The 25,082-nt window shown below is 54.5% G+C and overlaps 12 non-coding genes and 5 pseudogenes across 12 annotated transcripts; all 17 read left to right on the top strand.

The window, feature by feature from the left end:
* The first annotated feature begins 525 nt into the window (after positions 1–525).
* LOC144171148 (5S ribosomal RNA) lies at positions 526–644 on the top strand. Its single transcript, XR_013322877.1, has one exon. It is a non-coding gene; the product is annotated as a 5S ribosomal RNA (ribosomal RNA).
* A 1,381-nt stretch (positions 645–2,025) lies between these two features.
* On the top strand, positions 2,026–2,144 carry LOC144171197 (5S ribosomal RNA; annotated as a pseudogene).
* A 536-nt stretch (positions 2,145–2,680) lies between these two features.
* On the top strand, positions 2,681–2,799 carry LOC144171278 (5S ribosomal RNA). The gene has a single exon (XR_013322940.1). It is a non-coding gene; the product is annotated as a 5S ribosomal RNA (ribosomal RNA).
* Positions 2,800–3,333: 534 nt separating this feature from the next.
* LOC144171277 (5S ribosomal RNA) lies at positions 3,334–3,452 on the top strand. Its single transcript, XR_013322939.1, has one exon. It is a non-coding gene; the product is annotated as a 5S ribosomal RNA (ribosomal RNA).
* Positions 3,453–3,988: 536 nt separating this feature from the next.
* On the top strand, positions 3,989–4,107 carry LOC144171276 (5S ribosomal RNA). Its single transcript, XR_013322938.1, has one exon. It is a non-coding gene; the product is annotated as a 5S ribosomal RNA (ribosomal RNA).
* Positions 4,108–10,173: 6,066 nt separating this feature from the next.
* Positions 10,174–10,292, top strand: LOC144171167 (5S ribosomal RNA; annotated as a pseudogene).
* A 1,384-nt stretch (positions 10,293–11,676) lies between these two features.
* On the top strand, positions 11,677–11,795 carry LOC144171196 (5S ribosomal RNA; annotated as a pseudogene).
* Positions 11,796–12,331: 536 nt separating this feature from the next.
* Positions 12,332–12,450, top strand: LOC144171275 (5S ribosomal RNA). Its single transcript, XR_013322937.1, has one exon. It is a non-coding gene; the product is annotated as a 5S ribosomal RNA (ribosomal RNA).
* A 534-nt stretch (positions 12,451–12,984) lies between these two features.
* LOC144171272 (5S ribosomal RNA) lies at positions 12,985–13,103 on the top strand. Its single transcript, XR_013322935.1, has one exon. It is a non-coding gene; the product is annotated as a 5S ribosomal RNA (ribosomal RNA).
* A 536-nt stretch (positions 13,104–13,639) lies between these two features.
* On the top strand, positions 13,640–13,758 carry LOC144171271 (5S ribosomal RNA). Its single transcript, XR_013322934.1, has one exon. It is a non-coding gene; the product is annotated as a 5S ribosomal RNA (ribosomal RNA).
* Positions 13,759–19,824: 6,066 nt separating this feature from the next.
* Positions 19,825–19,943, top strand: LOC144171166 (5S ribosomal RNA; annotated as a pseudogene).
* Positions 19,944–21,327: 1,384 nt separating this feature from the next.
* Positions 21,328–21,446, top strand: LOC144171195 (5S ribosomal RNA; annotated as a pseudogene).
* Positions 21,447–21,980: 534 nt separating this feature from the next.
* Positions 21,981–22,099, top strand: LOC144171270 (5S ribosomal RNA). Its single transcript, XR_013322933.1, has one exon. It is a non-coding gene; the product is annotated as a 5S ribosomal RNA (ribosomal RNA).
* Positions 22,100–22,635: 536 nt separating this feature from the next.
* LOC144171107 (5S ribosomal RNA) lies at positions 22,636–22,754 on the top strand. The gene has a single exon (XR_013322837.1). It is a non-coding gene; the product is annotated as a 5S ribosomal RNA (ribosomal RNA).
* Positions 22,755–23,287: 533 nt separating this feature from the next.
* Positions 23,288–23,406, top strand: LOC144171269 (5S ribosomal RNA). The gene has a single exon (XR_013322932.1). It is a non-coding gene; the product is annotated as a 5S ribosomal RNA (ribosomal RNA).
* A 536-nt stretch (positions 23,407–23,942) lies between these two features.
* Positions 23,943–24,061, top strand: LOC144171262 (5S ribosomal RNA). Its single transcript, XR_013322928.1, has one exon. It is a non-coding gene; the product is annotated as a 5S ribosomal RNA (ribosomal RNA).
* Positions 24,062–24,595: 534 nt separating this feature from the next.
* LOC144171251 (5S ribosomal RNA) lies at positions 24,596–24,714 on the top strand. The gene has a single exon (XR_013322920.1). It is a non-coding gene; the product is annotated as a 5S ribosomal RNA (ribosomal RNA).
* Positions 24,715–25,082: the final 368 nt, after the last annotated feature.

Below are 25,082 nucleotides of genomic sequence, written 5' to 3'. Positions count from 1 at the left end.
TGCTTTTTAAAACGTCCCTTATTAATTTGCGTTCAGAGAGTTGTTTCTATTTTTTTTCCCCACCAAGTTTCGTTTGCCCCCTGGCGGTGGCGGGGCGCGGAAGGACCACTAGATGATGCTTCGCCGCAGCGCAGCGGGCGAGTTATCCGATTTTCCACCCTTCGTTGGGCGCGGCGGATTACCTGTGACTGACTCGTCTTTCTATCTGCCCCTCGAAGGTCGTGAAAGCAGGCATTTCGCACTTCCGGAGCACCTGCGGCTAATGTGCGACAAACGGAAGCATTCCCCAACGTCTAGCCAGCGTGACCACAACGACTCAAGGCCACAATCGTTTCCAAAAGTGTTCCCCAAGTGCGCGCAGCAATGTTCGGCGACTTGAGGGCTTCGTGCGACGTCACGGGATCCCTAGGATATGGAGTGATGTGTTGCGGCGGCCGCGTGTCCTGCCGAACAACAGGTGAAATGGTAGAGATGCTGGTTGTTGGTGTGATGTGTTATAAAAAGGCACGTAAGGCTTTGATATTCGCCATCGGCCATACCATGCTAAATACGCCGGTTCTCGTCCGATCACCGAAGCTTAGCAGCATTGGGCTCGGTCAGTACTTGGGAGGGAGACCACCTGGGAACACCGAGTGCCGATGGCATCCTCTTTTGCTTTTTAAAACGTCCCTTATTAATTTGCGTTCAGAGAGTTGTTTCTATTTTTTTTCCCCACCAAGTTTCGTTTGCCCCCTGGCGGTGGCGGGGCGCGGAAGGACCACTAGATGATGCTTCGCCGCAGCGCAGCGGGCGAGTTATCCGATTTTCCACCCTTCGTTGGGCGCGGCGGATTACCTGTGACTGACTCGTCTTTCTATCTGCCCCTCGAAGGTCGTGAAAGCAGGCATTTCGCACTTCCGGAGCACCTGCGGCTAATGTGCGACAAACGGAAGCATTCCCCAACGTCTAGCCAGCGTGACCACAACGACTCAAGGCCACAATCGTTTCCAAAAGTGTTCCCCAAGTGCGCGCAGCAATGTTCGGCGACTTGAGGGCTTCGTGCGACGTCACGGGATCCCTAGGATATGGAGTGATGTGTTGCGGCGGCCGCGTGTCCTGCCGAACAACAGGTGAAATGGTAGAGATGCTGGTTGTTGGTGTGATGTGTTATAAAAAGGCACGTAAGGCTTTGATATTCGCCATCAGGGATCAAAATGACCCATTCCTACGCACTTACATGCAGGTCATGTTGGCTGGCGAACTCCCCAACTTTGTTGTATCATCGTGTGTGGGAATGTCGAGAGTGTCGTCGCGTTATCTGCGGGAGGTTGTGTTGTCTTTTAATTTTTTAGCATGTAGGTTTTCATTAGAGTATTTAAGCAGTGTTAGTAGAAGAGTGCTGTATAAAGATTTAGTGAGTGTTGTTTTTCCTATACCTTTGTATAGAAGTGTGTACGGAGGCCGCCCCGGCCAGAATGTTCTAACACGCGTTAAAAAGATGTGGTTACCGCCGGGAGTAAAGACTTTCTTTTTTAACCTACACTCCGGCACGCTACCGGTACTAGTGTGGATGCAGCAGAAAGGTATGCTCGTGCCATGGGGCACAGACTGCAGGTTGTGCAAGAAGCCGGAGACCGTAGAGCATGTGTTTATTGACTGTTGGGACGCTGTGTTTTATTGGGACGTCCTTCAGCGCACGCTGCAGAAGGACCTCCCAATAGACGCCCACGGGATCCGGTTTCTTCCAGTTGTAAATAACGAATACCCATACGACGCGATCATGCTCTTGGGGCTGCATAGCATCTGGCGGAGCCGTATGGCTGTCAGAAACAGCGACCCAAGGGCCCGGTCTGTTCAAGAGTACTTTGTCGAAAGTGTGTCAAGAATACGTGAAGTGATGGAAAAGGAAAAAGTGGACGAGGAAGTGTTGTCATTGTTCAGTGAACTGATTAAGATGAATGTGCACTGGTTCTACAGGTAATACCTGGTTCAGTTAGTGTTTGTATAGTTTTATTTTGTTATGCTTTGTATGGCAATAAAGAAAAAAAAATCGGCCATACCATGCTGAATACGCCGGTTCTCGTCCGATCACCCAAGCTAAGCAGCATTGGGCTCGGTCAGTACTTGGGAGGGAGACCACCTGGGAACACCGAGTGCCGATGGCATCCTCTTTTGCTTTTTAAAACGTCCCTTATTAATTTGCGTTCAGAGAGTTGTTTCTATTTTTTTTTCCCCACCAAGTTTCGTTTGCCCCCTGGCGGTGGCGGGGCGCGGAAGGACCACTAGATGATGCTTCGCCGCAGCGCAGCGGGCGAGTTATCCGATTTTCCACCCTTCGTTGGGCGCGGCGGATTACCTGTGACTGACTCGTCTTTCTATCTGCCCCTCGAAGGTCGTGAAAGCAGGCATTTCGCACTTCCGGAGCACCTGCGGCTAATGTGCGACAAACGGAAGCATTCCCCAACGTCTAGCCAGCGTGACCACAACGACTCAAGGCCACAATCGTTTCCAAAAGTGTTCCCCAAGTGCGCGCAGCAATGTTCGGCAACTTGAGGGCTTCGTGCGACGTCACGGGATCCCTATAGGATATGGAGTGATGTGTTGCGGCGGCCGCGTGTCCTGCCGAACAACAGGTGAAATGGTAGAGATGCTGGTTGTTGGTGTGATGTGTTATAAAAAGGCACGTAAGGCTTTGATATTCGCCATCGGCCATACCATGCTGAATACGCCGGTTCTCGTCCGATCACCGAAGCTAAGCAGCATTGGGCTCGGTCAGTACTTGGGAGGGAGACCACCTGGGAACACCGAGTGCCGATGGCATCCTCTTTTGCTTTTTAAAACGTCCCTTATTAATTTGCGTTCAGAGAGTGTTTTCTATTTTTTTTTCCCCACCAAGTTTCGTCTGCCCCCTGGCGGTGGCGGGGCGCGGAAGGACCACTAGATGATGCTTCGCCGCAGCGCAGCGGGCGAGTTATCCGATTTTCCACCCTTCGTTGGGCGCGGCGGATTACCTGTGACTGACTCGTCTTTCTATCTGCCCCTCGAAGGTCGTGAAAGCAGGCATTTCGCCATTCCGGAGCACCTGCGGCTAATGTGCGACAAACGGAAGCATTCCCCAACGTCTAGCCAGCGTGACCACAACGACTCAAGGCCACAATCGTTTCCAAAAGTGTTCCCCAAGTGCGCGCAGCAATGTTCGGCGACTTGAGGGCTTCGTGCGACGTCACGGGATCCCTAGGATATGGAGTGATGTGTTGCGGCGGCCGCGTGTCCTGCCGAACAACAGGTGAAATGGTAGAGATGCTGGTTGTTGGTGTGATGTGTTATAAAAAGGCACGTAAGGCTTTGATATTCGCCATCGGCCATACCATGCTGAATACGCCGGTTCTCGTCCGATCACCGAAGCTAAGCAGCATTGGGCTCGGTCAGTACTTGGGAGGGAGACCACCTGGGAACACCGAGTGCCGATGGCATCCTCTTTTGCTTTTTAAAACGTCCCTTATTAATTTGCGTTCAAAGAGTTGTTTCTATTTTTTTTTCCCCACCAAGTTTCGTTTGCCCCCTGGCGGTGGCGGGGCGCGGAAGGACCACTAGATGATGCTTCGCCGCAGCGCAGCGGGCGAGTTATCCGATTTTGCACCCTTCGTTGGGCGCGGCGGATTACCTGTGACTGACTCGTCTTTCTATCTGCCCCTCGAAGGTCGTGAAAGCAGGCATTTCGCACTTCCGGAGCACCTGCGGCTAATGTGCGACAAACGGAAGCATTCCCCAACGTCTAGCCAGCGTGACCACAACGACTCAAGGCCACAATCGTTTCCAAAAGTGTTCCCCAAGTGCGCGCAGCAATGTTCGGCAACTTGAGGGCTTCGTGCGACGTCACGGGATCCCTATAGGATATGGAGTGATGTGTTGCGGCGGCCGCGTGTCCTGCCGAACAACAGGTGAAATGGTAGAGATGCTGGTTGTTGGTGTGATGTGTTATAAAAAGGCACGTAAGGCTTTGATATTCGCCATCGGCCATACCATGCTGAATACGCCGGTTCTCGTCCGATCACCGAAGCTAAGCAGCATTGGGCTCGGTCAGTACTTGGGAGGGAGACCACCTGGGAACACCGAGTGCCGATGGCATCCTCTTTTGCTTTTTAAAACGTCCCTTATTAATTTGCGTTCAGAGAGTTGTTTCTATTTTTTTTTCCCCACCAAGTTTCGTTTGCCCCCTGGCGGTGGCGGGGCGCGGAAGGACCACTAGATGATGCTTCGCCGCAGCGCAGCGGGCGAGTTATCCGATTTTCCACCCTTCGTTGGGCGCGGCGGATTACCTGTGACTGACTCGTCTTTCTATCTGCCCCTCGAAGGTCGTGAAAGCAGGCATTTCGCACTTCCGGAGCACCTGCGGCTAATGTGCGACAAACGGAAGCATTCCCCAACGTCTAGCCAGCGTGACCACAACGACTCAAGGCCACAATCGTTTCCAAAAGTGTTCCCCAAGTGCGCGCAGCAATGTTCGGCGACTTGAGGGCTTCGTGCGACGTCACGGGATGCCTAGGATATGGAGTGATGTGTTGCGGCGGCCGCGTGTCCTGCCGAACAACAGGTGAAATGGTAGAGATGCTGGTTGTTGGTGTGATGTGTTATAAAAAGGCACGTAAGGCTTTGATATTCGCCATCGGCCATACCATGCACAGTCCCCTCTCAGCCACCGACGGGGACGGTCATGTCGAGAGAAAGCTCCCCACGAGTAGGCGACGCACTCGCGTCGGACCGGTTTCCCCGGGACCCGCCGGCACCGTCCGCCTCGGCTGCCTACCGAACCCTACTGCCGCCGCTTCCCACCGGAAAGATGTCCGAAAACTCCCTGTTTCTGCATGGAGACCCGTCTGCACGGCCTTTCAGAGTGGAAGATTTCGCGTCCACACTTCGTGACATCACGGACCTACAGAAGATCGAATGCCTCGGTCCCTTTCAGTTTAATCACCTATGGATGGTGACATTCACATCGGAAGCGGACATGGAGGAGCTGGCAGCACGCACGGAGATAACAGTGAAAGGTAGGCGGTGCCTTGTGATCAACCCCAACCGCCGAGAAATCGCGGTAAGGGTGCACAGGGTACCGCCAAAAGTCCCAGACGAGCTGCTCATCCGGCAGTTCGAACGTTTTGGCCGAGTGCAAAGAGTGGTTCGTGAGGGGTGGCAGAAATCCGGCCTCACGCACATGACCGGCACCACGAGGATCTTCCACGTGATTCCCTCAACCCCGACATCCCTGGAGGCGATCCCTCATCAGGCGACTCTCAACGGTTGCCCCATTCTAATCGAGGTGCCCGGACGGCCGTCGCTCTGCCTCCGTTGCTACCACACCGGACACTATCGGAAAAACTGCTCAACTCCATGGTGCCGCGCGTGCCGTGCTTACGGGCATCACGAAACTAACTGCACGCAGTCGTACGCGTCCAGAGCAAAGCAGAGAGCGCCCGCGAGGAATCTCGAGGAGTACATGGACGCCGATGACATGGCGGCGATGATGAGCACCGAGGGACCTGAGGCAGCCGCTCACCCACCAACCCCTCTCCAGGCATCCCCGCACGTGCCTTCGCCTCCAGTCAACACCGACGTTCCGGCGCAAGAAGCAGGCCAGCTACACGAGGCAGAGGGGAAGAGAGAAGAGAAGAGCGAAGACAACGAGCCGTCCGGCCTCCGACCCTCAGTCAGCTCCGAGCCCAACGCGCACGCCGAGAGAGGGAACGGAAACGAGACACACCGCCCCCCACCCCTCGCAGCCGGGATTACCGCCGACAGGTCGGTGGGAACAAAAGGGACAGAGGAGAATGCCAGCAGCGTCGACGACGTTCGCCCCCTTCCCCCCGAGGCGACCGGCAGGCAGAAGGAACCACAACGAGGCCGCCCTAACACCAGGAAGCAAGTGGCCCCTTCCCAAACGCCTTGCAAGGAAAAGGAGGAGACGCCAGCGATGCCGAGCGTGAGTAGAGAAATGGTCAGCGACGGGGCCCACGAGAGCGGCGCGCCCCGTGAACTCAAGGAAACGGTCTCGGAGCGGGGTGGCGAAGCTTCCCTGACCAACGCCAAGCCCGCGGCGGACGACGAGCAGCGGAGTGAGGAGGCGAAACCCGCAGACGTTGAGGGAGAGGAGGCGGCCCTCCTGAGCGACCAGCCAGGAGGGACCAGCTGTGACGACGCGGACGACGAGCTCCCGACGAAGGCCGCCGCAGCATCGCGCAAACCCGATAACATCACGGCAGTTGAGACTCGGCGGAAGGCACGCGGGAAACACGGCGGTGCAGTCACCAACAAACCGAGCCATGGAGATACCGGGTCAACGACCGCTGGGGGAAGCTCGACTAACGGACGGACTTGACGCCCTGACCGGTAAGCGCTTTTCACACCATGGCATCACACCAGAACGCAGTCACGCTTGCCACTTTAAATGTGGTAAGTCTAACCTCACAGAAAAGGAAACATTGGCTAGTTGACCTCCTGAATGAAAAAAAAATAGATGTGGCCTTTTTACAGGAAACCAAAATTGCCTCTCGAGAGGACGCTCAAAATTTTGTACGATTTTTCGGCCACCAGTTCTGGTGTTTTTACACCCTCACACCCACCCGAGCGGGTGGTACCGCAATTCTAATCCGGAAACACGAATTCTTAACAGTAATCGACTGCGAGCTGGCGAAGGACGGACGCTTTTGTTCCGTCGACGTCCTGGTGGGAGGGGAGCTTACACGCTTTGTGTGCGTCTATGCGCCTAATGATACGCAGGCGCGGACTGACTTCTTCTCTTCTATTCGGGACATCCTAGTGGTCCCGGGCCGTGTTGTCCTAGCGGGCGACTTTAACTGCGTTGTAAACGCCAGCGACAGAGCAGGTGCTAAGGGTGTAGTGGACGCGTCAGCGCGGATTTTGAAAGCGGTCCTTCGAGAGGGCGACCTGGCTGACGTGGCCCTTCAGCGTGGGTGGTCAACCACCCGCTTCACTAGATGGCGAGGCACGTCACAGGCCCGCCTCGACCGGATTTACTTGACGGGGGACGCGTTGCCATTAGTGATCGATTACGCCGTCACTCCTGTCGCGTTCTCGGACCACGGCTTGGTGACATGTACCATCCGAGCTGAGCGTGAAATCAGAAAAAAAGCCGGCAGCCGTTGGCTGATGAACTCCACCGTCCTCGAACACGCGTCCTTCGTCGATCGCGTAAGAGGTGAAATTGAAGCAATGAGCACTGCGCCCATTGATGGAGCTGCGTGGGAGCGCTTCAAACAGCATGTCAAAGATGCAGCAATCACAATCGGGCGACAAGAGGCGAGAGACAGAAGGGCGAAAGTAAATCGACTGGTGGAGTGCCTGCGCTCCCTCGTGGAAGCGGACGAGGAGAGGCCGGGGGAATTCTCTGAAGACATCCGTAACGTGAAAAACGACATCCGCGCTGAGCTCGAAAAACGGTATTGGGGGGCTCTTGTGCGGAGCAGGGAGCAACGAGTGGAGTCCGAGGCACAGCCATCGAAGCTTTTCGGCGCCTTCGAACGAGCAAAGACCGCCACTAAAAGGATTCCCGAGGTGAACCATGCCGGTGGTCTTGCTAGTGGGAGCGAGGAGGTGGAGACGGCCTTCAGTGAATACTACGCAAGGCTGTTTTCCCCGCACGCTCATCTTGAGGCTCCTCCACCGGAAGTCACAGGCGCGCTGCCAACGGTTGCAGAGGACGTAAAGGCCACAATAAACGAACCCATATCGGTAGAAGAGGTCAAGCGCGCGATCAAGAAACTCTCAAAGAATAAGTCACCGGGGCCTGACGGCATAATCTCGGAATTCTATCAGGTGTTTCGTGAAGAGATCAGCCCGGTATTGGCGGCGGTCTTTGAAAACATCAAAAGCACAAAACTGCTACCACCCTCCATGCGGAGCAGTAACTTAGTACTCATTCCCAAAAAAACCTCCCATAACACAACACCCAACGTGGAAGACTTCAGGCCTATCAGTCTTCTTTCCACCGACTATAAAATCCTAGCCCGCATCCTGGCCCAACGCCTCGAGACAGCCCTCAGTAGTGTTGTGGGTCCTCACCAGACGTGCGGGTTTAAGGGACGCTCCATCAACACCAACCTGCACCGCATGCGGACCATCTGTGAGGTGGCGGAATCAGGCATTCACCCCTTAGCTGTCCTACAACTCGACCTTAAAAAGGCCTTCGACCAGGTTGACCACGCCTTCCTGTTCACGCTCCTCGGTCAATGTGTGGTAGGGGATACAATGGTCGAGTGGATAAAAATTTGCTACACCGCCATCACCACCAGCATCATCATAAACGGGGAGGTGGGGGCGCCCATCGACATCGGAAGGTCAGTCAGGCAGGGCTGCCCTATGTCCCCGATCCTTTTCGCATTGTATATTGAACCACTTTGCAGGATGGCAATAGCGTCCAAGTCAACCAAAGGTTTGGTTCTCGGCGACGAAGAGCTCAAGGTGTTGGCCTATGCGGACGATGTTGCGTTTGTGTGCTCCTCGAGAGAGCAGGCAGGGGAGGTCGTCGCACTGGCTGAGGCATTTTGTCGATTCTCGGGGGCCCAACTCAATCTTTTGAAATCAGAGGGCGCATGGCTAGGGGAATGGCCCACCAAACCACAACAACTCTACGGAGTTCGATGGAGGGAGGGCATCACCCGCTACCTCGGGGTAAACCTAGAAAACCGCACAGCCACCGCCCCCAGGTGGCAGACGAAACTGGCAGCTGCTGGAAGGAACTTGGAACCCTGGAGAGCGCGACATATTGCCCTTTTCTCTAGGGCACATGTCTGCAACGCCGTGGTATACCCAGCCATCTTGTACGCGGCCCGAGTCTCGACCATTGACGCAGGCTCAGTGGCCAAGTTACATCGGTTGTTCGCTGTTTTCGTCTGGCGATCCACGTATGAGCCCATGCGCCGCACCAACGTTTTCTGGAGCGCTGAAGCCGGGGGGCTAGGGCTCGTTAATTTAGAGCTTAAACTAACCGTGCAACGATTTTTGTACTTCCGAGATCACCGAGATGGCTTCCTCCAGGCGGCAGTGCAAAATGTAGGCGCGTTGCACCTCGCCCCTTGGCTCGCAACAACAGCGGCGCTCCTAGGTGGTGCCCGTGCAACAGGTTTTTACAGAGAAGTGGCGGGGGCGGTGGCCCTCTTACAGGAGCGCTTCTCGTGGGAATACCTCTGCTCAGTGAAACCAAGGAAGCTGTATTGGGACCTCGTAGAGCAGACCCTCCCACCGCCCATGTACCGCCTGCCACCCCTTGGTCGGCCGAAAAGTGACGTCCTGCGGCGAGTACGGAAGCTCCCTATCCCGACTGGCTCGAAGGACTTTTTCTTCCGCTTTCACACGTGTATACTGCCTACAAAGGCAAGACAGGAGGAACGCGGTTTTTTTTTGCCAGGAGGGGCCAACTGTCTGCTGTGCGGAGGGAGGGAAACTGCCGAGCACGTATTCATGGACTGTAACACGGCGTTCTACTTCTGGGATGAGCTGCAGTGCTCCTTCAACACGCGCTGGAGAATCACTTGGACAAATCTGAAGTTCCTAGACGCGGCCTCGGAACGCCCGCTCCTTCGCGACTGTGTCCACGTAATAGGGCTCCACTCGCTATGGAGGGCGAGAGTCGACGCCGTCGAATGTACTGAGCGCCCCCGACCGGCGTGGCGACACTTCGTCCAAAAGGCACAATGGGCAATTGCCGCCCTCGACGGGGATGAGGCAGACTCCGAGCTACGCGACGCACTGGAACGGGGAACGCGAGCACTCATGGATTTCAAGTCACAACAGCAGAGGAGATGGGATGCAATTTGAGGGCTAGCCCCGGGTAACGCTGGTGTCCAGTTATACCAAGAAATGGCTTTACCCAAGACCTCTGATTTCTCCCTTCCCTCTATCCCGTTCACTTCAAACTTTGTGCAATGACACAGTAGCCCTGTTGGCAACCTCTCTTGCTTAAGTTTCACAAACGCTCTGTGACTTCGCGGACAATACTCCCCGATTGGCTTACAGTTACTTGGCAAAGCATCCTGACCCTCTCTTCGCATGATAGCCGATCGCCTCATTTTTATGTTTAAGTGGAGCCATGTTCTGATGCGCTCGGAAACCACTGTAATCACTGCATACTGTTCTGTATATATTTGTAAATAAAGTTATTGTTACCAAAAAAAAAAAAAAAAAATCGGCCATACCATGCTGAATACGCCGGTTCTCGTCCGATCACCGAAGCTAAGCAGCATTGGGCTCGGTCAGTACTTGGGAGGGAGACCACCTGGGAACACCGAGTGCCGATGGCATCCTCTTTTGCTTTTTAAAACGTCCCTTATTAATTTGCGTTCAGAGAGTTGTTTCTATTTTTTTTTTTCCCCACCAAGTTTCGTTTGCCCCCTGGCGGTGGCGGGGCGCGGAAGGACCACTAGATGATGCTTCGCCGCAGCGCAGCGGGCGAGTTATCCGATTTTCCACCCTTCGTTGGGCGCGGCGGATTACCTGTGACTGACTCGTCTTTCTATCTGCCCCTCGAAGGTTGTGAAAGCAGGCATTTCGCACTTCCGGAGCACCTGCGGCTAATGTGCGACAAACGGAAGCATTCCCCAACGTCTAGCCAGCGTGACCACAACGACTCAAGGCCACAATCGTTTCCAAAAGTGTTCCCCAAGTGCGCGCAGCAATGTTCGGCGACTTGAGGGCTTCGTGCGACGTCACGGGATCCCTAGGATATGGAGTGATGTGTTGCGGCGGCCGCGTGTCCTGCCGAACAACAGGTGAAATGGTAGAGATGCTGGTTGTTGGTGTGATGTGTTATAAAAAGGCACGTAAGGCTTTGATATTCGCCATCAGGGATCAAAATGACCCATTCCTACGCACTTACATGCAGGTCATGTTGGCTGGCGAACTCCCCAACTTTGTTGTATCATCGTGTGTGGGAATGTCGAGAGTGTCGTCGCGTTATCTGCGGGAGGTTGTGTTGTCTTTTAATTTTTTAGCATGTAGGTTTTCATTAGAGTATTTAAGCAGTGTTAGTAGAAGAGTGCTGTATAAAGATTTAGTGAGTGTTGTTTTTCCTATACCTTTGTATAGAAGTGTGTACGCAGGCCGCCCCGGCCAGAATGTTCTAACACGCGTTAAAAAGATGTGGTTACCGCCGGGAGTAAAGACTTTCTTTTTTAACCTACACTCCGGCACGCTACCGGTACTAGTGTGGATGCAGCAGAAAGGTATGCTCGTGCCATGGGGCACAGACTGCAGGTTGTGCAAGAAGCCGGAGACCGTAGAGCATGTGTTTATTGACTGTTGGGACGCTGTGTTTTATTGGGACGTCCTTCAGCGCACGCTGCAGAAGGACCTCCCAATAGACGCCCACGGGATCCGGTTTCTTCCAGTTGTAAATAACGAATACCCATACGACGCGATCATGCTCTTGGGGCTGCATAGCATCTGGCGGAGCCGTATGGCTGTCAGAAACAGCGACCCAAGGGCCCGGTCTGTTCAAGAGTACTTTGTCGAAAGTGTGTCAAGAATACGTGAAGTGATGGAAAAGGAAAAAGTGGACGAGGAAGTGTTGTCATTGTTCAGTGAACTGATTAAGATGAATGTGCACTGGTTCTACAGGTAATACCTGGTTCAGTTAGTGTTTGTATAGTTTTATTTTGTTATGCTTTGTATGGCAATAAAGAAAAAAAAATCGGCCATACCATGCTGAATACGCCGGTTCTCGTCCGATCACCCAAGCTAAGCAGCATTGGGCTCGGTCAGTACTTGGGAGGGAGACCACCTGGGAACACCGAGTGCCGATGGCATCCTCTTTTGCTTTTTAAAACGTCCCTTATTAATTTGCGTTCAGAGAGTTGTTTCTATTTTTTTTTCCCCACCAAGTTTCGTTTGCCCCCTGGCGGTGGCGGGGCGCGGAAGGACCACTAGATGATGCTTCGCCGCAGCGCAGCGGGCGAGTTATCCGATTTTCCACCCTTCGTTGGGCGCGGCGGATTACCTGTGACTGACTCGTCTTTCTATCTGCCCCTCGAAGGTCGTGAAAGCAGGCATTTCGCACTTCCGGAGCACCTGCGGCTAATGTGCGACAAACGGAAGCATTCCCCAACGTCTAGCCAGCGTGACCACAACGACTCAAGGCCACAATCGTTTCCAAAAGTGTTCCCCAAGTGCGCGCAGCAATGTTCGGCAACTTGAGGGCTTCGTGCGACGTCACGGGATCCCTATAGGATATGGAGTGATGTGTTGCGGCGGCCGCGTGTCCTGCCGAACAACAGGTGAAATGGTAGAGATGCTGGTTGTTGGTGTGATGTGTTATAAAAAGGCACGTAAGGCTTTGATATTCGCCATCGGCCATACCATGCTGAATACGCCGGTTCTCGTCCGATCACCGAAGCTAAGCAGCATTGGGCTCGGTCAGTACTTGGGAGGGAGACCACCTGGGAACACCGAGTGCCGATGGCATCCTCTTTTGCTTTTTAAAACGTCCCTTATTAATTTGCGTTCAGAGAGTGTTTTCTATTTTTTTTTCCCCACCAAGTTTCGTCTGCCCCCTGGCGGTGGCGGGGCGCGGAAGGACCACTAGATGATGCTTCGCCGCAGCGCAGCGGGCGAGTTATCCGATTTTCCACCCTTCGTTGGGCGCGGCGGATTACCTGTGACTGACTCGTCTTTCTATCTGCCCCTCGAAGGTCGTGAAAGCAGGCATTTCGCCATTCCGGAGCACCTGCGGCTAATGTGCGACAAACGGAAGCATTCCCCAACGTCTAGCCAGCGTGACCACAACGACTCAAGGCCACAATCGTTTCCAAAAGTGTTCCCCAAGTGCGCGCAGCAATGTTCGGCGACTTGAGGGCTTCGTGCGACGTCACGGGATCCCTAGGATATGGAGTGATGTGTTGCGGCGGCCGCGTGTCCTGCCGAACAACAGGTGAAATGGTAGAGATGCTGGTTGTTGGTGTGATGTGTTATAAAAAGGCACGTAAGGCTTTGATATTCGCCATCGGCCATACCATGCTGAATACGCCGGTTCTCGTCCGATCACCGAAGCTAAGCAGCATTGGGCTCGGTCAGTACTTGGGAGGGAGACCACCTGGGAACACCGAGTGCCGATGGCATCCTCTTTTGCTTTTTAAAACGTCCCTTATTAATTTGCGTTCAAAGAGTTGTTTCTATTTTTTTTTCCCCACCAAGTTTCGTTTGCCCCCTGGCGGTGGCGGGGCGCGGAAGGACCACTAGATGATGCTTCGCCGCAGCGCAGCGGGCGAGTTATCCGATTTTGCACCCTTCGTTGGGCGCGGCGGATTACCTGTGACTGACTCGTCTTTCTATCTGCCCCTCGAAGGTCGTGAAAGCAGGCATTTCGCACTTCCGGAGCACCTGCGGCTAATGTGCGACAAACGGAAGCATTCCCCAACGTCTAGCCAGCGTGACCACAACGACTCAAGGCCACAATCGTTTCCAAAAGTGTTCCCCAAGTGCGCGCAGCAATGTTCGGCAACTTGAGGGCTTCGTGCGACGTCACGGGATCCCTATAGGATATGGAGTGATGTGTTGCGGCGGCCGCGTGTCCTGCCGAACAACAGGTGAAATGGTAGAGATGCTGGTTGTTGGTGTGATGTGTTATAAAAAGGCACGTAAGGCTTTGATATTCGCCATCGGCCATACCATGCTGAATACGCCGGTTCTCGTCCGATCACCGAAGCTAAGCAGCATTGGGCTCGGTCAGTACTTGGGAGGGAGACCACCTGGGAACACCGAGTGCCGATGGCATCCTCTTTTGCTTTTTAAAACGTCCCTTATTAATTTGCGTTCAGAGAGTTGTTTCTATTTTTTTTTCCCCACCAAGTTTCGTTTGCCCCCTGGCGGTGGCGGGGCGCGGAAGGACCACTAGATGATGCTTCGCCGCAGCGCAGCGGGCGAGTTATCCGATTTTCCACCCTTCGTTGGGCGCGGCGGATTACCTGTGACTGACTCGTCTTTCTATCTGCCCCTCGAAGGTCGTGAAAGCAGGCATTTCGCACTTCCGGAGCACCTGCGGCTAATGTGCGACAAACGGAAGCATTCCCCAACGTCTAGCCAGCGTGACCACAACGACTCAAGGCCACAATCGTTTCCAAAAGTGTTCCCCAAGTGCGCGCAGCAATGTTCGGCGACTTGAGGGCTTCGTGCGACGTCACGGGATGCCTAGGATATGGAGTGATGTGTTGCGGCGGCCGCGTGTCCTGCCGAACAACAGGTGAAATGGTAGAGATGCTGGTTGTTGGTGTGATGTGTTATAAAAAGGCACGTAAGGCTTTGATATTCGCCATCGGCCATACCATGCACAGTCCCCTCTCAGCCACCGACGGGGACGGTCATGTCGAGAGAAAGCTCCCCACGAGTAGGCGACGCACTCGCGTCGGACCGGTTTCCCCGGGACCCGCCGGCACCGTCCGCCTCGGCTGCCTACCGAACCCTACTGCCGCCGCTTCCCACCGGAAAGATGTCCGAAAACTCCCTGTTTCTGCATGGAGACCCGTCTGCACGGCCTTTCAGAGTGGAAGATTTCGCGTCCACACTTCGTGACATCACGGACCTACAGAAGATCGAATGCCTCGGTCCCTTTCAGTTTAATCACCTATGGATGGTGACATTCACATCGGAAGCGGACATGGAGGAGCTGGCAGCACGCACGGAGATAACAGTGAAAGGTAGGCGGTGCCTTGTGATCAACCCCAACCGCCGAGAAATCGCGGTAAGGGTGCACAGGGTACCGCCAAAAGTCCCAGACGAGCTGCTCATCCGGCAGTTCGAACGTTTTGGCCGAGTGCAAAGAGTGGTTCGTGAGGGGTGGCAGAAATCCGGCCTCACGCACATGACCGGCACCACGAGGATCTTCCACGTGATTCCCTCAACCCCGACATCCCTGGAGGCGATCCCTCATCAGGCGACTCTCAACGGTTGCCCCATTCTAATCGAGGTGCCCGGACGGCCGTCGCTCTGCCTCCGTTGCTACCACACCGGACACTATCGGAAAAACTGCTCAACTCCATGGTGCCGCGCGTGCCGTGCTTACGGGCATCACGAAACTAACTGCACGCAGTCGTACGCGTCCAGAGCAAAGCAGAGAGCGCCCGCGAGGAATCTCGAGGAGTACATGGACGCCGATGACATGGCGGCGATGATGAGCACCGAGGGACCTGAGGCAGCCGCTCACCCACCAACCCCTCTCCAGGCATCCCCGCACGTGCCTTCGCCTCCAGTCAACACCGACGTTCCGGCGCAAGAAGCAGGCCAGCTACACGAGGCAGAGGGGAAGAGAGAAGAGAAGAGCGAAGACAACGAGCCGTCCGGCCTCCGACCCTCAGTCAGCTCCGAGCCCAACGCGCACGCCGAGAGAGGGAACGGAAACGAGACACACCGCCCCCCACCCCTCGCAGCCGGGATTACCGCCGACAGGTCGGTGGGAACAAAAGGGACAGAGGAGAATGCCAGCAGCGTCGACGACGTTCGCCCCCTTCCCCCCGAGGCGACCGGCAGGCAGAAGGAACCACAACGAGGCCGCCCTAACACCAGGAAGCAAGTGGCCCCTTCCCAAACGCCTTGCAAGGAAAAGGAGGAGACGCCAGCGATGCCGAGCGTGAGTAGAGAAATGGTCAGCGACGGGGCCCACGAGAGCGGCGCGCCCCGTGAACTCAAGGAAACGGTCTCGGAGCGGGGTGGCGAAGCTTCCCTGACCAACGCCAAGCCCGCGGCGGACGACGAGCAGCGGAGTGAGGAGGCGAAACCCGCAGACGTTGAGGGAGAGGAGGCGGCCCTCCTGAGCGACCAGCCAGGAGGGACCAGCTGTGACGACGCGGACGACGAGCTCCCGACGAAGGCCGCCGCAGCATCGCGCAAACCCGATAACATCACGGCAGTTGAGACTCGGCGGAAGGCACGCGGGAAACACGGCGGTGCAGTCACCAACAAACCGAGCCATGGAGATACCGGGTCAACGACCGCTGGGGGAAGCTCGACTAACGGACGGACTTGACGCCCTGACCGGTAAGCGCTTTTCACACCATGGCATCACACCAGAACGCAGTCACGCTTGCCACTTTAAATGTGGTAAGTCTAACCTCACAGAAAAGGAAACATTGGCTAGTTGACCTCCTGAATGAAAAAAAAATAGATGTGGCCTTTTTACAGGAAACCAAAATTGCCTCTCGAGAGGACGCTCAAAATTTTGTACGATTTTTCGGCCACCAGTTCTGGTGTTTTTACACCCTCACACCCACCCGAGCGGGTGGTACCGCAATTCTAATCCGGAAACACGAATTCTTAACAGTAATCGACTGCGAGCTGGCGAAGGACGGACGCTTTTGTTCCGTCGACGTCCTGGTGGGAGGGGAGCTTACACGCTTTGTGTGCGTCTATGCGCCTAATGATACGCAGGCGCGGACTGACTTCTTCTCTTCTATTCGGGACATCCTAGTGGTCCCGGGCCGTGTTGTCCTAGCGGGCGACTTTAACTGCGTTGTAAACGCCAGCGACAGAGCAGGTGCTAAGGGTGTAGTGGACGCGTCAGCGCGGATTTTGAAAGCGGTCCTTCGAGAGGGCGACCTGGCTGACGTGGCCCTTCAGCGTGGGTGGTCAACCACCCGCTTCACTAGATGGCGAGGCACGTCACAGGCCCGCCTCGACCGGATTTACTTGACGGGGGACGCGTTGCCATTAGTGATCGATTACGCCGTCACTCCTGTCGCGTTCTCGGACCACGGCTTGGTGACATGTACCATCCGAGCTGAGCGTGAAATCAGAAAAAAAGCCGGCAGCCGTTGGCTGATGAACTCCACGGTCCTCGAACACGCGTCCTTCGTCGATCGCGTAAGAGGTGAAATTGAAGCAATGAGCACTGCGCCCATTGATGGAGCTGCGTGGGAGCGCTTCAAACAGCATGTCAAAGATGCAGCAATCACAATCGGGCGACAAGAGGCGAGAGACAGAAGGGCGAAAGTAAATCGACTGGTGGAGTGCCTGCGCTCCCTCGTGGAAGCGGACGAGGAGAGGCCGGGGGAATTCTCTGAAGACATCCGTAACGTGAAAAACGACATCCGCGCTGAGCTCGAAAAACGGTATTGGGGGGCTCTTGTGCGGAGCAGGGAGCAACGAGTGGAGTCCGAGGCACAGCCATCGAAGCTTTTCGGCGCCTTCGAACGAGCAAAGACCGCCACTAAAAGGATTCCCGAGGTGAACCATGCCGGTGGTCTTGCTAGTGGGAGCGAGGAGGTGGAGACGGCCTTCAGTGAATACTACGCAAGGCTGTTTTCCCCGCACGCTCATCTTGAGGCTCCTCCACCGGAAGTCACAGGCGCGCTGCCAACGGTTGCAGAGGACGTAAAGGCCACAATAAACGAACCCATATCGGTAGAAGAGGTCAAGCGCGCGATCAAGAAACTCTCAAAGAATAAGTCACCGGGGCCTGACGGCATAATCTCGGAATTCTATCAGGTGTTTCGTGAAGAGATCAGCCCGGTATTGGCGGCGGTCTTTGAAAACATCAAAAGCACAAAACTGCTACCACCCTCCATGCGGAGCAGTAACTTAGTACTCATTCCCAAAAAAACCTCCCATAACACAACACCCAACGTGGAAGACTTCAGGCCTATCAGTCTTCTTTCCACCGACTATAAAATCCTAGCCCGCATCCTGGCCCAACGCCTCGAGACAGCCCTCAGTAGTGTTGTGGGTCCTCACCAGACGTGCGGGTTTAAGGGACGCTCCATCAACACCAACCTGCACCGCATGCGGACCATCTGTGAGGTGGCGGAATCAGGCATTCACCCCTTAGCTGTCCTACAACTCGACCTTAAAAAGGCCTTCGACCAGGTTGACCACGCCTTCCTGTTCACGCTCCTCGGTCAATGTGTGGTAGGGGATACAATGGTCGAGTGGATAAAAATTTGCTACACCGCCATCACCACCAGCATCATCATAAACGGGGAGGTGGGGGCGCCCATCGACATCGGAAGGTCAGTCAGGCAGGGCTGCCCTATGTCCCCGATCCTTTTCGCATTGTATATTGAACCACTTTGCAGGATGGCAATAGCGTCCAAGTCAACCAAAGGTTTGGTTCTCGGCGACGAAGAGCTCAAGGTGTTGGCCTATGCGGACGATGTTGCGTTTGTGTGCTCCTCGAGAGAGCAGGCAGGGGAGGTCGTCGCACTGGCTGAGGCATTTTGTCGATTCTCGGGGGCCCAACTCAATCTTTTGAAATCAGAGGGCGCATGGCTAGGGGAATGGCCCACCAAACCACAACAACTCTACGGAGTTCGATGGAGGGAGGGCATCACCCGCTACCTCGGGGTAAACCTAGAAAACCGCACAGCCACCGCCCCCAGGTGGCAGACGAAACTGGCAGCTGCTGGAAGGAACTTGGAACCCTGGAGAGCGCGACATATTGCCCTTTTCTCTAGGGCACATGTCTGCAACGCCGTGGTATACCCAGCCATCTTGTACGCGGCCCGAGTCTCGACCATTGACGCAGGCTCAGTGGCCAAGTTACATCGGTTGTTCGCTGTTTTCGTCTGGCGATCCACGTATGAGCCCATGCGCCGCACCAACGTTTTCTGGAGCGCTGAAGCCGGGGGGCTAGGGCTCGTTAATTTAGAGCTTAAACTAACCGTGCAACGATTTTTGTACTTCCGAGATCACCGAGATGGCTTCCTCCAGGCGGCAGTGCAAAATGTAGGCGCGTTGCACCTCGCCCCTTGGCTCGCAACAACAGCGGCGCTCCTAGGTGGTGCCCGTGCAACAGGTTTTTACAGAGAAGTGGCGGGGGCGGTGGCCCTCTTACAGGAGCGCTTCTCGTGGGAATACCTCTGCTCAGTGAAACCAAGGAAGCTGTATTGGGACCTCGTAGAGCAGACCCTCCCACCGCCCATGTACCGCCTGCCACCCCTTGGTCGGCCGAAAAGTGACGTCCTGCGGCGAGTACGGAAGCTCCCTATCCCGACTGGCTCGAAGGACTTTTTCTTCCGCTTTCACACGTGTATACTGCCTACAAAGGCAAGACAGGAGGAACGCGGTTTTTTTTTGCCAGGAGGGGCCAACTGTCTGCTGTGCGGAGGGAGGGAAACTGCCGAGCACGTATTCATGGACTGTAACACGGCGTTCTACTTCTGGGATGAGCTGCAGTGCTCCTTCAACACGCGCTGGAGAATCACTTGGACAAATCTGAAGTTCCTAGACGCGGCCTCGGAACGCCCGCTCCTTCGCGACTGTGTCCACGTAATAGGGCTCCACTCGCTATGGAGGGCGAGAGTCGACGCCGTCGAATGTACTGAGCGCCCCCGACCGGCGTGGCGACACTTCGTCCAAAAGGCACAATGGGCAATTGCCGCCCTCGACGGGGATGAGGCAGACTCCGAGCTACGCGACGCACTGGAACGGGGAACGCGAGCACTCATGGATTTCAAGTCACAACAGCAGAGGAGATGGGATGCAATTTGAGGGCTAGCCCCGGGTAACGCTGGTGTCCAGTTATACCAAGAAATGGCTTTACCCAAGACCTCTGATTTCTCCCTTCCCTCTATCCCGTTCACTTCAAACTTTGTGCAATGACACAGTAGCCCTGTTGGCAACCTCTCTTGCTTAAGTTTCACAAACGCTCTGTGACTTCGCGGACAATACTCCCCGATTGGCTTACAGTTACTTGGCAAAGCATCCTGACCCTCTCTTCGCATGATAGCCGATCGCCTCATTTTTATGTTTAAGTGGAGCCATGTTCTGATGCGCTCGGAAACCACTGTAATCACTGCATACTGTTCTGTATATATTTGTAAATAAAGTTATTGTTACCAAAAAAAAAAAAAAAAAATCGGCCATACCATGCTGAATACGCCGGTTCTCGTCCGATCACCGAAGCTAAGCAGCATTGGGCTCGGTCAGTACTTGGGAGGGAGACCACCTGGGAACACCGAGTGCCGATGGCATCCTCTTTTGCTTTTTAAAACGTCCCTTATTAATTTGCGTTCAGAGAGTTGTTTCTATTTTTTTTTTTCCCCACCAAGTTTCGTTTGCCCCCTGGCGGTGGCGGGGCGCGGAAGGACCACTAGATGATGCTTCGCCGCAGCGCAGCGGGCGAGTTATCCGATTTTCCACCCTTCGTTGGGCGCGGCGGATTACCTGTGACTGACTCGTCTTTCTATCTGCCCCTCGAAGGTTGTGAAAGCAGGCATTTCGCACTTCCGGAGCACCTGCGGCTAATGTGCGACAAACGGAAGCATTCCCCAACGTCTAGCCAGCGTGACCACAACGACTCAAGGCCACAATCGTTTCCAAAAGTGTTCCCCAAGTGCGCGCAGCAATGTTCGGCGACTTGAGGGCTTCGTGCGACGTCACGGGATCCCTAGGATATGGAGTGATGTGTTGCGGCGGCCGCGTGTCCTGCCGAACAACAGGTGAAATGGTAGAGATGCTGGTTGTTGGTGTGATGTGTTATAAAAAGGCACGTAAGGCTTTGATATTCGCCATCAGGGATCAAAATGACCCATTCCTACGCACTTACATGCAGGTCATGTTGGCTGGCGAACTCCCCAACTTTGTTGTATCATCGTGTGTGGGAATGTCGAGAGTGTCGTCGCGTTATCTGCGGGAGGTTGTGTTGTCTTTTAATTTTTTAGCATGTAGGTTTTCATTAGAGTATTTAAGCAGTGTTAGTAGAAGAGTGCTGTATAAAGATTTAGTGAGTGTTGTTTTTCCTATACCTTTGTATAGAAGTGTGTACGCAGGCCGCCCCGGCCAGAATGTTCTAACACGCGTTAAAAAGATGTGGTTACCGCCGGGAGTAAAGACTTTCTTTTTTAACCTACACTCCGGCACGCTACCGGTACTAGTGTGGATGCAGCAGAAAGGTATGCTCGTGCCATGGGGCACAGACTGCAGGTTGTGCAAGAAGCCGGAGACCGTAGAGCATGTGTTTATTGACTGTTGGGACGCTGTGTTTTATTGGGACGTCCTTCAGCGCACGCTGCAGAAGGACCTCCCAATAGACGCCCACGGGATCCGGTTTCTTCCAGTTGTAAATAACGAATACCCATACGACGCGATCATGCTCTTGGGGCTGCATAGCATCTGGCGGAGCCGTATGGCTGTCAGAAACAGCGACCCAAGGGCCCGGTCTGTTCAAGAGTACTTTGTCGAAAGTGTGTCAAGAATACGTGAAGTGATGGAAAAGGAAAAAGTGGACGAGGAAGTGTTGTCATTGTTCAGTGAACTGATTAAGATGAAAGTGCACTGGTTCTACAGGTAATACCTGGTTCAGTTAGTGTTTGTATAGTTTTATTTTGTTATGCTTTGTATGGCAATAAAGAAAAAAAAATCGGCCATACCATGCTGAATACGCCGGTTCTCGTCCGATCACCCAAGCTAAGCAGCATTGGGCTCGGTCAGTACTTGGGAGGGAGACCACCTGGGAACACCGAGTGCCGATGGCATCCTCTTTTGCTTTTTAAAACGTCCCTTATTAATTTGCGTTCAGAGAGTTGTTTCTATTTTTTTTTCCCCACCAAGTTTCGTTTGCCCCCTGGCGGTGGCGGGGCGCGGAAGGACCACTAGATGATGCTTCGCCGCAGCGCAGCGGGCGAGTTATCCGATTTTCCACCCTTCGTTGGGCGCGGCGGATTACCTGTGACTGACTCGTCTTTCTATCTGCCCCTCGAAGGTCGTGAAAGCAGGCATTTCGCAATTCCGGAGCACCTGCGGCTAATGTGCGACAAACGGAAGCATTCCCCAACGTCTAGCCAGCGTGACCACAACGACTCAAGGCCACAATCGTTTCCAAAAGTGTTCCCCAAGTGCGCGCAGCAATGTTCGGCGACTTGAGGGCTTCGTGCGACGTCACGGGATCCCTAGGATATGGAGTGATGTGTTGCGGCAGCCGCGTGTCCTGCCGAACAACAGGTGAAATGGTAGAGATGCTGGTTGTTGGTGTGATGTGTTATAAAAAGGCACGTAAGGCTTTGATATTCGCCATCGGCCATACCATGCTGAATACGCCGGTTCTCGTCCGATCACCGAAGCTAAGCAGCATTGGGCTCGGTCAGTACTTGGGAGGGAGACCACCTGGGAACACCGAGTGCCGATGGCATCCTCTTTTGCTTTTTAAAACGTCCCTTATTAATTTGCGTTCAAAGAGTTGTTTCTATTTTTTTTTCCCCACCCAGTTTCGTTTGCCCCCTGGCGGTGGCGGGGCGCGGAAGGACCACTAGATGATGCTTCGCCGCAGCGCAGCGGGCGAGTTATCCGATTTTGCACCCTTCGTTGGGCGCGGCGGATTACCTGTGACTGACTCGTCTTTCTATCTGCCCCTCGAAGGTCGTGAAAGCAGGCATTTCGCACTTCCGGAGCACCTGCGGCTAATGTGCGACAAACGGAAGCATTCCCCTACGTCTAGCCAGCGTGACCACAACGACTCAAGGCCACAATCGTTTCCAAAAGTGTTCCCCAAGTGCGCGCAGCAATGTTCGGCAACTTGAGGGCTTCGTGCGACGTCACGGGATCCCTATAGGATATGGAGTGATGTGTTGCGGCGGCCGCGTGTCCTGCCGAACAACAGGTGAAATGGTAGAGTTGCTGGTTGTTGGTGTGATGTGTTATAAAAAGGCACGTAAGGCTTTGATATTCGCCATCGGCCATACCATGCTGAATACGCCGGTTCTCGTCCGATCACCGAAGCTAAGCAGAATTGGGCTCGGTCAGTACTTGGGAGGGAGACCACCTGGGAACACCGAGTGCCGATGGCATCCTCTTTTGCTTTTTAAAACGTCCCTTATTAATTTGCGTTCAGAGAGTTGTTTCTATTTTTTTTCCCCACCAAGTTTCGTTTGCCCCCTGGCGGTGGCGGGGCGCGGAAGGACCACTAGATGATGCTTCGCCGCAGCGCAGCGGGCGAGTTATCCGATTTTCCACCCTTCGTTGGGCGCGGCGGATTACCTGTGACTGACTCGTCTTTCTATCTGCCCCTCGAAGGTCGTGAAAGCAGGCATTTCGCACTTCCGGAGCACCTGCGGCTAATGTGCGACAAACGGAAGCATTCCCCAACGTCTAGCCAGCGTGACCACAACGACTCAAGGCCACAATCGTTTCCAAAAGTGTTCCCCAAGTGCGCGCAGCAATGTTCGGCGACTTGAGGGCTTCGTGCGACGTCACGGGATGCCTAGGATATGGAGTGATGTGTTGCGGCGGCCGCGTGTCCTGCCGAACAACAGGTGAAATGGTAGAGATGCTGGTTGTTGGTGTGATGTGTTATAAAAAGGCACGTAAGGCTTTGATATTCGCCATCGGCCATACCATGCTGAATACGCCGGTTCTCGTCCGATCACCGAAGCTAAGCAGCATTGGGCTCGGTCAGTACTTGGGAGGGAGACCACCTGGGAACACCGAGTGCCGATGGCATCCTCTTTTGCTTTTTAAAACGTCCCTTATTAATTTGCGTTCAAAGAGTTGTTTCTATTTTTTTTTCCCCACCAAGTTTCGTTTGCCCCCTGGCGGTGGCGGGGCGCGGAAGGACCACTAGATGATGCTTCGCCGCAGCGCAGCGGGCGAGTTATCCGATTTTCCACCCTTCGTTGGGCGCGGCGGATTACCTGTGACTGACTCGTCTTTCTATCTGCCCCTCGAAGGTCGTGAAAGCAGGCATTTCGCACTTCCGGAGCACCTGCGGCTAATGTGCGACAAACGGAAGCATTCCCCAACGTCTAGCCAGCGTGACCACAACGACTCAAGGCCACAATCGTTTCCAAAAGTGTTCCCCAAGTGCGCGCAGCAATGTTCGGCAACTTGAGGGCTTCGTGCGACGTCACGGGATCCCTATAGGATATGGAGTGATGTGTTGCGGCGGCCGCGTGTCCTGCCGAACAACAGGTGAAATGGTAGAGATGCTGGTTGTTGGTGTGATGTGTTATAAAAAGGCACGTAAGGCTTTGATATTCGCCATCGGCCATACCATGCTGAATACGCCGGTTCTCGTCCGATCACCGAAGCTAAGCAGCATTGGGCTCGGTCAGTACTTGGGAGGGAGACCACCTGGGAACACCGAGTGCCGATGGCATCCTCTTTTGCTTTTTAAAACGTCCCTTATTAATTTGCGTTCAGAGAGTTGTTTCTATTTTTTTTTCCCCACCAAGTTTCGTCTGCCCCCTGGCGGTGGCGGGGCGCGGAAGGACCACTAGATGATGCTTCGCCGCAGCGCAGCGGGCGAGTTATCCGATTTTCCACCCTTCGTTGGGCGCGGCGGATTACCTGTGACTGACTCGTCTTTCTATCTGCCCCTCGAAGGTCGTGAAAGCAGGCATTTCGCAATTCCGGAGCACCTGCGGCTAATGTGCGACAAACGGAAGCATTCCCCAACGTCTAGCCAGCGTGACCACAACGACTCAAGGCCACAATCGTTTCCAAAAGTGTTCCCCAAGTGCGCGCAGCAATGTTCGGCGACTTGAGGGCTTCGTGCGACGTCACGGGATCCCTAGGATATGGAGTGATGTGTTGCGGCGGCCGCGTGTCCTGCCGAACAACAGGTGAAATGGTAGAGATGCTGGTTGTTGGTGTGATGTGTTATAAAAAGGCACGTAAGGCTTTGATATTCGCCATCGGCCATACCATGCTGAATACGCCGGTTCTCGTCCGATCACCGAAGCTAAGCAGCATTGGGCTCGGTCAGTACTTGGGAGGGAGACCACCTGGGAACACCGAGTGCCGATGGCATCCTCTTTTGCTTTTTAAAACGTCCCTTATTAATTTGCGTTCAAAGAGTTGTTTCTATTTTTTTTTCCCCACCAAGTTTCGTTTGCCCCCTGGCGGTGGCGGGGCGCGGAAGGACCACTAGATGATGCTTCGCCGCAGCGCAGCGGGCGAGTTATCCGATTTTGCACCCTTCGTTGGGCGCGGCGGATTACCTGTGACTGACTCGTCTTTCTATCTGCCCCTCGAAGGTCGTGAAAGCAGGCATTTCGCACTTCCGGAGCACCTGCGGCTAATGTGCGACAAACGGAAGCATTCCCCAACGTCTAGCCAGCGTGACCACAACGACTCAAGGCCACAATCGTTTCCAAAAGTGTTCCCCAAGTGCGCGC

This window comes from Haemaphysalis longicornis, unplaced genomic scaffold, assembly GCF_048455015.1.
Source record: "Haemaphysalis longicornis isolate Haplotype H1 unplaced genomic scaffold, Haemaphysalis longicornis Haplotype H1 scaffold_2, whole genome shotgun sequence".
Classification (NCBI taxonomy): domain Eukaryota; kingdom Metazoa; phylum Arthropoda; class Arachnida; order Ixodida; family Ixodidae; genus Haemaphysalis; species Haemaphysalis longicornis.
The sequence above is the reverse complement of the archived record's forward strand: the minus strand, read 5'-3'. Positions and strand labels throughout refer to the sequence as shown.